At 34.0% G+C, this 16,227-nt stretch overlaps 1 pseudogene across 1 annotated transcript; it reads right to left on the reverse strand.

Annotated features, from left to right (window-relative positions):
• Nucleotides 1-14,050: 14,050 nt before the first annotated feature.
• On the reverse strand, nt 14,051-15,588 carry LOC149201313 (putative serine/threonine-protein kinase WNK11 pseudogene; annotated as a pseudogene). Its single transcript, XR_016253413.1, has 2 exons — nt 15,464-15,588; nt 14,051-15,179 (listed from the first exon to the last, which is right to left on the reverse strand). The product of XR_016253413.1 is annotated as a putative serine/threonine-protein kinase WNK11 pseudogene (transcript).
• Between the last annotated feature and the right edge of the window lie 639 nt (nt 15,589-16,227).

A 16,227-nucleotide genomic window follows, 5' to 3' on the forward strand; every position in this document is an offset into this window, starting at 1 on the left:
CCTGGAAATCTATGGCTCAAATTTCACCCGACATCACTCAGTCCTTATTCCAAAAATCGCTCAGGTGTGCCCGTAAACAATTTGTGGTTTTAGTTAAAGTTTTTCGTGGTTTTAAATGGTAGTTTGTGGTTTTAGTTAAAGGTTTTCGTGGTTTTAAATGGTAAATGACAAGCGAATCGCCGCTATTTTTAATTTTAATTTTAAATCATTAATTATATTTATTTATTCTTATGTTAGTCAAACCCTCTCCCTGATTTAAGAATTCAACATGTTTGTTTAGCTGCTTCTAATTAATTGTTTTGAAGGCAATACTTGTTGTCACATGGTTTGAAAATGACAATGTTTGGCAAAAATTTAAGCAGTCAACAAACAATATTAAATGTTTCATAAAAAAAAGTGTGGGACTAATCTCCTCTGCGAAAAATTTACTGCAATCAACCACACATACGCAGCCAGTTTTACGAACATATTATATGTTTGTGGTAGCCACTTTTATGAACATCTTATATGTTTGTGGTAAGACTGATTGTGTCACTCGAGTCTGTTAACACAAACCATTATATTGATGTTGATGTGCAAGTAGGTGCATGGTAATAATTAGTCAATTTACATGTTGATTTTCTCTCTGAAAAAAAAAGGTGTATGGTAATAATTAGTTAATTTACGTACTATAATAAAATTTCATCATATAATATACATGTTAATTATTTCATAACGTAATTTAAATTTTAATTTATGGTTGTTCTGCCTCAATTAAATTTAAATTTCATCACATAGTTTATACGTTATACTTTTATGAAATTAGCATTTTTGTTTTTCATGGCTTTTGAGAACATCATATAAAGTATAAATTTAGAATAGAATAGAAGGCGGAGTCTCTATTTTTCTCTTTTTCTGTGAGGTGACTATTATGATTGCTAAAATATAAAATAAGTTTTAAAGATATGATTATGGTGGTAAATAAGAAATATTAAAAATATGATTAGGTTTGTTTAATATTCAAGTAAACATATATTTCTAGGAAATTAAACGCATATTTCTTATCTCAATTTTTTCAATTTTAATAATGGAGTCCACTCACCCAATCTATCTTTGTATGGTCTTCGTCACTCTGATCTCTGATTTGCCCATTCATTACACAATTATATTTATTGCAAGTCCAATTCTCACCTTGATATTGAACCTACAAGGGTGCCAGTCATGAAATTGGCATGTTAAGTCAGGGGTTGAGCAACATTCTGGTTGGGGTCAGATTAGGGTTTTATTTCTACCCTGTCCAAACTTCAAGAAAATGATTTAAAACTTTTACTTGATGAGAACAATTAAATGAAAACATTTGTTTTATATAGGTTTAATGACAAAGAAGTTCAGAAGGATATGAAACTGGTACTATACAAGATTGTGAACAAAGATGGGAAACCTTATATTCAAGTTCAGGTACGAGATGGAGAGACAAAGGTATTTAGCCCTAAGGAAACTAGTGCTATGATTTTGACTAAGATGAAGGAGACTGCAGAAGCATTCCTTGGCAAGACTATAAAGGATGCTGTGGTGACTGTCCTTGGTATGCTTTCTTTTCAACCTTTTTTTTATGAGGTTGTGGGTAACCAATTGTTGACTGCATTGTGACTATTAACTTGTGGGCTTGCGCAACTTATTTTATTGATGCACAGTGCCAAGCAATGAAGGATGTTGGTGTTATTGCTGGCTTGAATGTAGCTCGTATTATCAACGAACCCATAAATGTAGGAATATCTTATGGCTTGGACAAGAAGGGTGGAGAGAAAGATATTGTTGTTTTTTATCTTGGTGGTGTCACATTTGATGTCAGCGTTTTGACTATTGACAACGGAGTTTTTGAGGTTTTGGCTACAAACGGTGATATCCATCTTGGAGGTAACCTGTCTAAACTCCGTCTAGTAGTTTTACATTACAAATTTGAATAGGTGGTTATCATTGACTTTTTTTGTTGGCTTTCGAACTTAACGAGATGTACACTAATATGCAGGTGAGGACTTTGATCAAAGGATAATGGAATATTTCATCAAATTGATCAAGAAAAGGCACGAAAAGGATATTAGTAAGGATAGCAGAAATGAAATCAAACATTCAGTGTGTTCCTTGTAATATAGATATAAATAAAACATCTAAAGAAAAGTAATTGCACAATGATCCGGTCCAAAAGAAAAGGTTTTCCACAAACCAATTAACTTTTCTAAAAAAATTCAACAATTCCAATTTAATAATCCTATCAGCCTCTCTTTGTAACTTTTGGGACAATTGCTAGAATATATATAGCAATTGTCCCAAAAGGTACAAAGAGATGCCGCTAGGATTATTAAATATATATGTTTCAACGAGTACACATTGGTTATATATAGAGATATATATATATATATTGAGGCATAGGCTAAAGAACCCATATATTAGCTTGAAAAATAATAGAAATTTTGGCAAGATTATAATAACATTTAACAGAAATTTTTAGAAATTTAGATTGCACCTATCAAACTTCAAAATTTTGATGCTGAAACCATTTCCACGGTTAAAAAAAAAAATATTAAACATCTTATCATTCTGATCTTATTTTTTTTTAAATTTAACCAAATTCTGCAAATTTGTGACATCCGGATGTAATATTCCATAACAGGAAAAAGAAAATGACTCTTTCCTGACTTCCTGGATTGTTTTGTTTTTTTATGATCGGTGACAATGGGTTTTAAGTGGTTTATCGTCACGTGGGCTATAAGTTTTGATTTTTATTGAATTATTGATAATGATGAGTTAATTGATATTTATTAATTTAGTAGTTTAACTAATATATAAGATAACTAATTTCTTTAGAGTGTGTATTTTTTAAACAATTTTAATTAAAATTTTGAGATTTTTATAAAATTAGGGTGAAAATTAGGGTGAGTTGTTTAATTTATAAAATATAAAATTAGTTTTTAAGTTGTTTAATTTATAAAATTTGAGTGTATAATGAGTTTTTTTAGGAGGTTGAATTTATTTATGCATTCAAAAACCTATTTTAAATAGCATAAAGTCACTTTAGAGAAAACTATGTAATTATTTTAAATTATATACATTTTTACAAAATTGAAAATATTTATTTACATTTTTATAAATTTTAGTTGTGAAATTGTTGTGTGGAAGCGGGTCTCTTATCCACAATTAAAAAAGTTTCATATATCAATTTGGTGTATGTGATTTTAAGAAATTAAACTATTATTATTATCATTATTATAAATTATTAGAATTTTCTAGATGTTATATGAATACAGTTTATTGGAAAAGCACAAGTTTAAAGTGGAAAAAAACAAGAAAGATTGGAAAAAGAGATCATTAATGTTGATGTGAAACAACTCTCTTTATTCTTTATAAGTTAAACAATATGCTAGTTGTCATAATTTTTTCATAATTAATTTGTTATTATTATTATTATCCATTTTTAAGGTCACTACCAAGCTAGACACCAAATTTGTGTATGAGACCCCCTTGTTTGTGGGACAAGGGACCCACCTCCACGCAGTGATTTGACTGTTTAGTCTACGAAGGCATACATACTCTACCCCCCTCTAGTTTTGAACATGTGACCTCTTAGGAGGAAACACATGCTCTTAACCATTAGGCCAACCCAAGATGTGTATATTTTTATGTAGGTGTATATTTGGACATATAATGTTTGTTAAGATAAGGTATGGTATAACTTCTATGTATTGATAGGTATGAATAATTCATTGAATCTTGTAACATTTATTTTTTAGCTATGGAAATATAATGGTGAGAGTTTCCATCAATTTACGACTTTATCAACTTTTTCATAATCTAGGTCAATTTGGAATTGGATGCAATCCCTAAGGATATTTCTCCACCTTCCACAAATCTTAGATCATGATAAAACTCTACTCATGCATGAAATTTTTGTGAAATTTTTACTTTATTCATAGTTGGAAAGAAGGTTTGGTTATAACAATATTAGCTTACAGTAACATGCAAGTTAGGATCTTGGGTGGATTATCCTTTCCAATTCTAAATTTGAGCACTTAATCAAATCATATACAAACACGTAACCAACTTTGCATCCAATCAAAATATGTGACATAGCTTAACGTTATGAGATTGTTGAAGCATGTAGGGGGATAATGAGTTTATAGGGATCATTCAAGGACCTCAAGGAAATTAGAAAATAAAATTCACTTTGGGATTAGGCCATAAAACTAATAATGAGGCTGAAGCTCTAACAATGTATCTAGGGATCACTTTCTTAAAGGATATAGAGTAGTGTGATGTGGTGCTTATTGGATAGTCTCATTATCATAAGACTATTTAGCCAAGGAAGAACTCCCTTCTTCCACACCTTTACTGACGTCTTTCAAAGATAATCGTACTCCCCCAAGCCTTTGATCAAACTCATTTCTTTTAAATTAAGCAAAAATACGACTCTTACATTGATCAAATAGGCTACACATAGGGTATTGTTTTTATCACATTGACACAAGTTCTCTTCACTACATCTTTTAGTAGATGTTTTCTTCATACCCAAGGATTTCTCATCTCATTGGAGCTTTCATAGCCTAAGCGTGCATCATTTTTTAGATTATCAATTCATTCCTTAACATCACAACCACTAAGCACAATGATAGTTTCCTCATACATTGAAACTTTCATCCCCTTTGTCTAACACCATTTCAAAACCAAGATGAAAGTGAGGATGTTTTCCACATAAACTAGGAGAAATTATGAGGAACAAAGACACCCCCCACTAGCATAGTGCTTGACGGTTTAGTCAACACATCCAACCCAAAAAGCTAGTCAACCAACTAACAAGCTTAGATATTAACGGGCATAATTCCCTTCAAGATGAAGCCAACTAACCAACTCAACTAGGAAACACAACATTTAGGGGCTTCTACCCCCTTAGGAACCCAGCCTTCAACCAACCAACTCAACGAGGAAACCCAATGTTTGAGATGTGCTACCCCATTGGGGGCCCAACCTTCTAGGGGCACCTACATTGTTCTATTATTTAATTGTGTGTTACATAACAAGGCATCTCTTTCTCTACTGGAGTTTGCGCATATCCATTTTACATTATTTTGTAACTTTGGGTGACATACATACCTATATTAGGGTTTTTGAATTGGAGACTTTGTAAGCCGATAAGAAGGCCTCTTAGATTCATTAATAAACCGAGGAACTTGTTTCTATTTTCTCCATGTCTTATCTACTTTTTTGGATCAACTTCAGCTTCATCTTATGATTTCTTTATCTCTTGGATCAAATATAGTCATATCTTTTGGACTATTTATGTAGCTATTGTTTGCAAGTATCTATTTCTAATCAATTGAAGCATTTAATTATGGCCCATGTGAAGGTTTCTTCCATTTTAATGGCCTAGAGATATTAATCTATGCATTCTTTTATATTTTCCACATGATCTCTTTAGAGGGTTCACATCAAGTATTAAAGGTTGCTCAGTGGTCCCTAAGAGATGCAATTCACACTTACCATGGAAACTTAGCAGACAAAGGAATGGAGGGAGTAAGCAAACTCTAAAATTGATGGTGTTGTCAAGAAGCAAGAATACCTTTACCTAAACATTGTTCAACATACTTTGGCTCCCAATAGATTAGGAAAAAGAGGTTAAGGAGAAGCTTCTTAATATTTTTGATACACAAGACCTTCTTGCTTGTCTAGTTGACTTTGTAGATACGTCTCCCAAGGTGCTTGCTAGAATTTATTTCAGCCATCAATCTATAAAAGAATCTAAAAAAAGCTAATCATCGCCAATGTTGAATATTAGAAATATAACTTAATTGAATTTACTATTTAATTAAAAAACTATTTAGTTTTACTACTTTTTCATTTGATCAATTTATAGAAGAATATCTCTACAAATTTGTGACAAATGTAATTCAATCTATTTTGATAATAGAGAATGGCATATTAGTCAAATTAAACCTTTTACTTTTAGTATATTTAAGAAATGTATTTTGATTTGATAAATAAATTCATAATTCAATTTATACATTAATATAAATATATGTTATTCCTAAAATAAATAAAAAGAAATGAAAAATTAGTTGTTGCACATGAATTATTTATTTAAATGATGTGTGAGATATACTTTGATTTGTGTAGGATAATAAAAGACAAATACATCAACAATTTCTTAGAGGATTAATGATAATTCATAAGGAAAAATTCTGTAAAATAATACATATAAAAAGTTATAACCTCCCCTCCCACATTTTCCCACTTTCATCAGCTTGCTGGGGGTAAACATGGGTTGAAGGTCACTATGATAAGACAAAACCTCCTATGTGACCTTAAGGAAATGGAGTCAACAACTTAAGACCTTACTAACTTCCCTCAGGTGCCACAATACCTCCAAGAGTAATCCAACCCCTCCAGGTGTCCAGCCCCTGAGACAACTCACTCTTTCCCTAACCTAGAGCCCCAGATGCTCCCTTTCTAAGGCCTCCATGCGAATATGGCACCCTAATCTCTCCAATAAGCCCACCTTCGTGTGACTATGGAATTTTTTGCTTAGTTCTATGCCAACGGCTCTGAATTCTATGCCACATTTTTAGGGTCAAAACTCCAGAACTCAGTGAATCTTCCAGAGATAAGAGAACAACCATTAAAGCCACATAAAAACAAGTATGTTTCCTCATCAAATCAAGAGAAACTTAGCTTTTATTAACATAGACAAAATTCGACTAAGTTCGATACTTCCACGTATCACTTGACCATATATTGGATGAACCAAATATTTTTTTCATCCAATCACCCCCTTGCCATATTCCAAGCATGAATGTGGGATTTCATTGGATAAATCAATCCAAACAAAACCAAGGGAATCAATAGGTTAACCCACCTCCACCTTCACGATACCGTGATCTCACCTAAACTAATGTCAAGATCACAAAACCAAACCGATCTCGAATGCCTCAGAATTTATTCACGAATACCTTGTGGAATTTTCTTGTCTCTACCCTTAGGGTTTACCGTGTATCCCACCATTACATGTCAAGGGATTCCTAGGCCTTTGGGAAATTTCCTGAGACCACCTCATCGAGATCCAAAATCATCTAGCAATCCAAAGATACAACCGAGAACAATCCCATCACACCATGGCTATGTGGAAATGGCAAGGCTAAACTAAAATCCATTGTTGAAACATGTCAAAATCGGTGCTAATGACAACAAAAGAACCAAATACCAACATTCACATACCATGCATGTCAAAACTAGCTAGGAAATCATACATGCAACATGTTACCTGCAAGTATTCTCACTGAAGCTACTTGATCCTTGTCTTCCTTTGCTTTACTATGTTTTTCTTTCTCCTCTTGGTGCTCTTCTCCTCTCTGAGACAAATTCCAACACTAAACTGAAAAAAGGCTACCAACTGATGCTTTGAGGAATTTTTATTGATGAGGCCTTTAATTTCTTCAATTTCCCATTATTTTCCTCCTCACATGTAACATGTGACTTTTCACCTTCCTTTTCTCCTAATTTCCATTATTTTCATTAATAATTTTCCAAAAATACATTTTTTCCTTTCCAAAGCCTTAGTGATTTCCTTTCTAAATTTCCCTTAGCCATAAACACATCAAGTGATGCCCACTAGGATTATTTTCCTAACATTCAACTTGGAATAAATTTCCCTTGCCTGTGGTCTTATTTTACCTTTATTAACTTTTATCACATGAACTTTTAACCTAGGGTTATTATAGACCCCTCCCCCTTAGGGGAACACCATCTTCGGTGTTCTATGACACCTACAATTAGAAAAACTACTAAAAAGAAAAAACATACTGCCTATGGAGCTTTATAACCCATCTCGTTGCAGTATTCACAATAACATCTTGCTCAAAAGCAAAATCATCATGTAAAACATGACAACATGATAACCATACTGCTTATTGGAGCTTTATAACACAGCTCATTGCAGTATTTACAATAGCAACCATACATAAATATGTACAAATACCAAAACTCGTTTTCCTTCACCGGAAAACAATAAAGGATACATAAACCACATTTGATCATACATCTCCCATGTAGCTTCATTGGGCCCAAAGTCCTTCCACTGCACTTTACCCTACTCAAGTTCTATGTTTCAGAGCATGAGATGTTTCCACTGCAATATGAATTGAAGTTCTGGTTGGAATTCTCCTTCTTGCTCCACATGCAATACAAATCAATCAATAACATGATCAACATCCTTTACATATCTTTTAATCAATGAAACATGAAAAACATCATGGACTTTCAATGTCGTAGGCAGTGCAAGTCTGTATGCCACTTCTCTAATCCTCTTAAGGATCTCAAAAGCACCGCAATACCATGTTGCCAACTTGGAACATGATCTGATCTTCAAGGAGCTCTTCTTGGGCTTGATGCACAAATGCACATGCTCTGCAACCTGAAACTCCTTAAATGCCCTATATTGGTATGCATAACTTTTCTGCTTATCTTGTGCTACCTTTACATTCTTCTTTATAATATGCATTTCTTATTCCATGTCTCCTAACATGTTTGCTCCAATAAGTACCCTGTTCACTGGATCACTCTAGCTAATGGGAGTATTACAACCCTGCCCGTATAGTGCCTCAAATAGACTCATCCTCAATGACTCCTGATAACCATTATTATAAGTGAACTCAACCAATGAAAGGTACTCCTCCCATCTCCTCTACTGATACATGACATACATCCTCAACATATCCTCCAGTATCCTCTTGTCCCTCTCCGTCTGTCCATCTGTTTGCAATAATAATTTGTACCGAAGGCCAACTCTGTCCCTAATCCCGCAAACAACTCCTTCCAAAACTTGAAAGTGAACTTAACATCTTTGTCTGACACAATCTTCTTCATAACTCCATGCAATCTCACGATCTCCTTGAAGAAGACTTGTGCCACCTCACTAGTTGAATAAGTAGTCTTCGCTAGAATGAAGTGAGCTACCTTGCTCAACTTGTCTACCACAACCATAATAGAATCGTGTTGCCTTGATTCCCTCTGAAGACTTGTAATGATGTCCATGGAAATGACCTCCCATTTCTACTCTGGAATCGAAATAGGTTGAAGCAATTCTCTTGGATGCTTACACTCTGCTTTGACCTACAGATAGTCCAAACATCTCACCACAAGCTCTGCCACTTTCTTCTTCATATTCGGCCAATAGTAGGACTTTTTCACTGTTATCAATGTCTTTTGATATCTTGGGTGACCTGAATATGGTTTAACATGAAACTCCCTCAAGATAAGCTTATTGAGTTCGTTGTTATCCAACACATAGATCATGTCCATAAACCTCACCAAGGCATCTGTTGTGAGACGATATTCCACATCCTGATCACCCGTACCCTACTATAACTTGTGCATAAGATCCATGTACATGTCATCCTGTTGTCCTACATGTAAGATTTGATCCTGTAGATCTATCCCATATGAGCTCATTGTTGCAACATGGTTCAACTGCAATGGCCTGCTGAAAGCATTTGCAACCCTGCTCTCCTTTTCCTTAATGTATCTATTCTCGAAACCAAACTCACTAAGGGTATCCAACCATCTAACTTGCATGGAATTCAGATTCAGTTGATCAAACAAATATTTCAACCCACTGTGATCACTCATCAACACAAATCTCTTGCCATGAAGATAATATCTCCACATCTTCAAGGCATAAATAATAGCTACCAACTCAAGATCATGAGTCACGTAGTTATGGTTGTGCTCATTCAATTTCTTGGACTCATAGCATATTGCATGTCCATCCTGCATAAGGACTCCACCCAACCCTCTCTTGCAACCATTTGTACACACGACGAATTTGTTATTCGTATCTACAATATTTAACACTGGAAAATTTATCAACAACTGCTTCAACTGCTCAAAACTGGCTGCACACTCCTCTGTCCATTCAAAATTCTTACATTTCCTCTGCAAGGATGTAATAGGATATGAAATGTGTGAGAAGTTCTTGATGGACCTCATGTAGTAACCTGCTAACCCCATGAATGATCTGACTTCTTCCACATTTATAGGAGATGCCCACTCCATGATAGCCCTTATCTTTTTTAGATCTACCACTATGTCATTCTTGGAAACAACATGTCTCGAGTAGTGTACTTCTGTTTGAAAGAAACTGAACTTGTTAAGCTTGGCATATAACTGCTGCTCCCTTAGCAATCTCAACACTACCGCTAAATGCTCACCATGCTCTTCCTCATTCTTAGAATATATCAATATGTTATCAATGAAAACAATAAAAAACTTGTCCAGATAAGGACACAACACACTATTCATCAAAAACATAAAAGTAGTAGGAGCATTAATCAAATTGAATGGAACTACAACATACTCATAATGGCCATACTTAGTCCTGAAGGTAGTCTTGCAGATATCCTCTTCTTTGATATCTACCTAATGGTATTCTGGTCTCAAGTCAATCTTTGAGAACATTGATACTCCCTTCAACTGATCAAACAAGTTGTCGATTCTTGGCAATGGGTACTTGTTCTTGATTGTCACCTTGTTCAGTTGCACGTAATCAATGCACAACATGAGAGTGTCATCTTTATTCTTCACGAACAATATTGGTGCACCCAAAGGCAATACACTTGTCCTAATGTATCCTTTATCAAGCATTTCCTTCAGCTGCAACTTCAACTCTACCAACTCTGGTGTGATCATCCTGTAAGGTGCCTATGATGTTGGTGTTGCCCCTAGTACCAACTCAATAGAAAATTATACTTCCCTGTGCAGAGGCAACTCTGGAATCTCTGCTGGAAACACATCCTGAAACTGTTGCAAGACAGGGTACCTCTTGAAGATTTCAACATCCTCAACATCCTTACCCTTGTCATTGGAAATATGAACTGTAAACATCACACACCCTTTCCCACAATTGCGCTTAGCCTGCATAGGTGTGACCATCCTCACCGATGTAGGCTTCTTCTTTCCCTACAAGATTCTCTTCTCCCCATTATCATCAGGGCACTCAATAGCCTTGTCATATAAATCTACTTTGGTCTAGTGAAGATACAACCAATCCATACCCAAAAGCATACTATATGATTCCAATGGTAATACATTCAAATGTGTTGTTGTGGGCATACCATTCAACTCAAATGCACAAACTCTTACACAATGATAAACTCTCTTATTAGTACTTGTAGCGAACTACACCAACTAAGACTCTACATGCACTTATTTTCTCAAGCCACACGTATCCACCAGGTTAGGATTAACATAAGTATAATTAGATCCAAAATCAATCAAAATAGACATAACTTGATCAAAACGCTTACCGTCCATCTCAATAATAGATGTTTGGTGATCTGTCTGCCTGTTGTCCACAGCTACATAAATTTTAGGAATACTATGACCAACATCCCCAACTGTCTGTACCTCCTAAGCACTATAGATCTTAGGCCTACCTCCTTGTTACAATGGAAAATCCTTCTTACAATGATCTTTGCCACATATCCAACACTGCAACGATGCTCTACCATCACCTCTAGTTTGCTTCTCTCCAGGCTGTGACCCATGTCCCTTCTCAACTATATTGAACTCTTTGTAAGGAACCACATTTTCCTTCTCACCTGCATCTTGAGGTCTTCCCCACTTTGGTGGCCATTTTCCTTTTACTTTTTCATTCCCCTTCAAGTCATGTTTAGGCTCAACTTTGCACTTTGACTACTAATAACAATGCTTCAATTTACAAATGGCTTCTTCTAGTGATCTAGGCTCATCAAAATCAATTCTATCTCTATATGTTGTCGACAATCCACTAATGAATCTTTGAATCTTATCCTTCTCATATTTGAGATATGGAACATACCTCAACATCTCCAAGAATATGCTAGTATACTCATCATCTATTAGAGAATCTATCTGTAGATCATAAAAATTCTTAGCTTTTTCATCATAGTACCTCTCTGATATGTACTTCTTGAAGATCCTCTCAAAATCATCCCAAATCAAGTCTTCCTCTTGAATGTCCTCGACATTCCTCACATCTTCCCACTAGATATCTACTTTCCCTTTAAGATTAAAGGTGGTTATATTGCCTTTCATATTCTCTGACTAGTTGTGCAATCTAAAGATTTTCTTCATCCCAAGCAACCATGCATGTGCAACTTCTGACTTCTTCATCTCTCCATTGAATGTAGGATGCTTCACTTTCTTGAACTCTTAGGACAATTGATTGTATAATATTTCTTTTATAAATATGCTTGAAAATCAGGTACCATTGTCATGTTATTATTAAAAGGGAAATATTATATCAACATAAACTTGTAATAAAAATCTAATCAATTATCAATAACTTATTTTGTATATGTATTACACAACTAGAATATAATTAAAAATAACTTACAATTTTGTAATGTATTACACAACAAGAATCTCATTAAAAAGAGCACTTGGAAATTCAACTAAAATTCTAATAATTGTGGATACAAAATGGGCACACAGTATGTCTAGCCATGTCCAAAAATGTATTACTTTAAAGCTTAAAGATTGTTTTAATATAAAATGGTGGTTGTAAGTGAATGTAAAACAATAATGAAACATGTGCTAAGTTGCAATACTACAATACTCAATTTAAGTGGGTAGTTCAAACCATTGAATTCTTTTTCACTTCTCAAAATTTGCTTTGTAGGCTAACTCTTGCTCAAAGATGACATTCTAATACTTTACACCACCTGAAATCTCTACGAGTCTTACCCCACCTACAAACCACATAGTCATAGTTTAGAGTTTCTACTAAATGTTTCATATTAGGAAGTTGAAGTAGCTTAGCCTCTCCTACATGTCTAATTTTAAGATTGGATTAGGCCTTGATTCTAAACAATAGATTCACTTTTCAAATGCATAATTATAATGTCCAATTAAATTGTATTATATAAGAATCTAACCTTATAATCTACAAGAATTTAAAAAAAAATTCTAAAATTTATGTAATATCAATATTTTAAAAATTTATATTCTAAACAAAGCATACAATATTTTAATTGATAAAATTTCCATTTTAGAATAAATTATTTTACCAACAAATCAAATTTAGAATAAGTGGCAATAAATATAATACCCAAATTACTGTATCTAAAATACTTTTTCATATTGCAAAAAGTAAGAAAGATCCAAATAATTTTATACTTTTCCATATTACAAAAATTCTCTATAACATTAAAGCTAAAAAATAACCATATAATTTTATTTACCACCCACTATTTAAATACCCACTAAATATAATTCCTTTCCATAACTTTTAAAATTGCAAAATCTAAACTAATAAACCAACTGACACTACAACTCACTGTAAGTCTATACACATTTAATATATTTATCCTTTCCAAATTACAAAGATCTAAGAGATATCAAAATAACATAGCTAAATGACCAATTATAGATCCATACACATCTATTTACAACCCACTATTTAAACAAATCCACTAAATATAATACCTCTCCTTAACTTTCCAAATTGCAAAATCTAAACTATATATAAAACAAATCCACTAAATATAATACCTCTCCTTAACTTTCCAAATTGCAAAATCTAAACTATATATAAAACAACTCGCAATATAACTCACTATAAATCTATACACATCTCTAATATAAATTTATCCACCGTTCCCAATTGCAAAATCTAAGAGATATTTAGCGATATAGCTAAATGACGAATTATAAATCTATACACGACCTATTATCATAGTATCTTTAGATTGTGTTACAATTAACTATAACAACACTCTCTTCACATTAACTATTAAAAAAATTGGGCAGATCTCAAAAATAAATTGGCAAAATAAATAGGCAGGAATCCATCTACCTGTTATTCTCTTCGGGTTAACTATTAAAAAAATTGGGCAGATCTCAAAAATAAATTTTCGGGTTAACTATTAAAAAAATTGGGCAGATCTCAAAAATAAATTGGCAAAATAAATAGGCAGAATCCATCTATCCTGTTATAGTTAACTATAACAACATTTTCTTCACATTAACTATTAAAAAATTAGGCTGATCTCAAAAATAAATAGGCAGGAATCCATCTATTCTGTTCAGTCAAACAAGCTGGCAACCTAATAGGTGCTCGCTTGTACTTCTTTAAAAAATGGGTCCATCAGAAGTTCTGCAGCAGAAGGCCTGACTGGTGCTGCTGCCAGGCATTTTTCAATAAACTGTCTCATTTCTTGATTGGTAACCTTTTCCAATGCTGCAGGCCTTATATCACAACTCACCTTCTTATAAATTTGGGCAACGCTACGGCACTCACTGTAAGGAATTTCCAAAGTAACCATCTCCAGCAAGCACATGCCAAAGGAATAAATATCTACAAGCTCATTATAATCCTCCTCATATAATTCTGGGGCCATGAATTCCGGAGTACCGAGGACAGTGTGTGCACAACGATCATTTCCCAGTGTAGTGGCAAGACCCAGATCCCCAATCTTCAGAACGCCACTATTGCCATTCACAAAAATATTGCTGCAATTCAAATCTCTATGAATTACACAAGGCTCATGATTATGAAGATAATGCAATCCTTTCAGTATCTGAAATGCCCAATTCTTCAAAGCATTCACGGAGACATGACGATGCTTCTGGCGGTACTCTCTCAGAGTCCCCGATGTACAGACCTCAGTAATGAAATTCACATGACTTGTCTTTTTATCGAGCCAAGCATTGTGGAGCATAATCATGTTTTTATTCCTGAGAGATTTCAACAGACGGACTTCTGCATAGATCCTCTGTATGGAAGCATCATCTAGGTTTTGCAGAGGCACCTTGTTCCAAGCAACGTCAATACCCTGTTCTTGATCAAAAGCTCGGTATACCTTCTTCATAGCACCGCGGCCCAGCAAATCTTCATAGCGACCATACCTACCAGTGGGATCCAGTTCCACAAAGGGCTCCCTGTCCTTATCACAGGTGTCATATTCTAGACTAGGCATTTCTCCACCTCCTGAAAAGGAAAGGAAACCCTAACCCCAGAATTTGAATTTAATAAACAGAAACCCTTGCAGGGCTATAGGAAGACACAGAAATGGAGATTTTCCCTAAATTCAGAAGACGAACATGCAGCAAAGACAGAAGACTTTGCTTCCTGTGGGAATAATGAAGAAACTAACAGCATTTTCGCTCCAGAGATACTGAGAAAACAGAGCGGCCGGATTCAGAAAGTCACCCAATAAATTGAAGTGTAAAACTTAAAATTCTCAGGCAATCTTAAATCAAACCAGGAAATCCAAAACCCTAACTCTACACGCAAACAAATTCTGTCGGCAGAAAAGAAATCTCATAAAACTATTTCGATAAACAGAATCTTCAAAAAAATAAAACTGTGAACAGAACCATTGCAGTGCACAGAGTTCCAAACGCAGTGATAAAGGAAAACAACGTTATAAAAACAAATAGGAGGATGCAGAAAACATACCTGTCTCTGTGACCACAGAAATCGCTCAAAGTCTGGATCTCGTAGAAAAAATATTTAGGTCGAGAACAGGCAGAGCAACCTGAGGATGTGAATAACGGATGTGTATATATATACTAGAGGTTGGGTTTGACAGAGAAATACCAGCTACGCATAAATATCTTTCGGATAAATTATGGGGACTGAATATTCCAAAACGGACACGTGGAGTGATTCGTTAGTTATGAGCTTTCCCAACTTGAGTTGTTTTGTTTTTTATGATGGGTGACCACGCGTTTAAAGTGGTCTTTTGCTAGGCAGTGATAAGTTTTGATTGAAGGTTTTTTTGGGTTAGCTTAACTAAACAGTAGTTATTCATCTAGTAGTTTAATAAATAGATGTAAGTAATTTTATAATTAGTTTAATTAACAGCTGTAAGTAATTTTAATTATAGGATTTTAAAAAATCTGTTTAAGTTGTTTAGTTTATAGAATTTGATGTTTTAAAAGTTTTTCATAGTGTTAGAATCTATTTTTGCATTCAAAAACTTATTTTAAATAATACATAAATTAATTTGAAATAAGTGATTTCATCAAGATTGTGTGAGAAAAATGTGTAATTATTTTCAATTATATAAATTTTTATAAAATTGAAAATATTTATTTACACTTTTATTGATTTTAGTAGTGAAATTGTTGTGTGGAAGGGGTCTCTTATCCCATAATTAAAAGAGTTTCATATATCAATTTGGTGTCTAACTTAACAGTGATTTAATAAAAATAAATTAT

Source organism: Pinus tabuliformis, chromosome 2_1 (genome assembly GCF_031772625.1).
Source record: "Pinus tabuliformis cultivar Carrire ecotype Pingquan chromosome 2_1, CPIR1, whole genome shotgun sequence".
NCBI lineage: Eukaryota > Viridiplantae > Streptophyta > Pinopsida > Pinales > Pinaceae > Pinus > Pinus tabuliformis.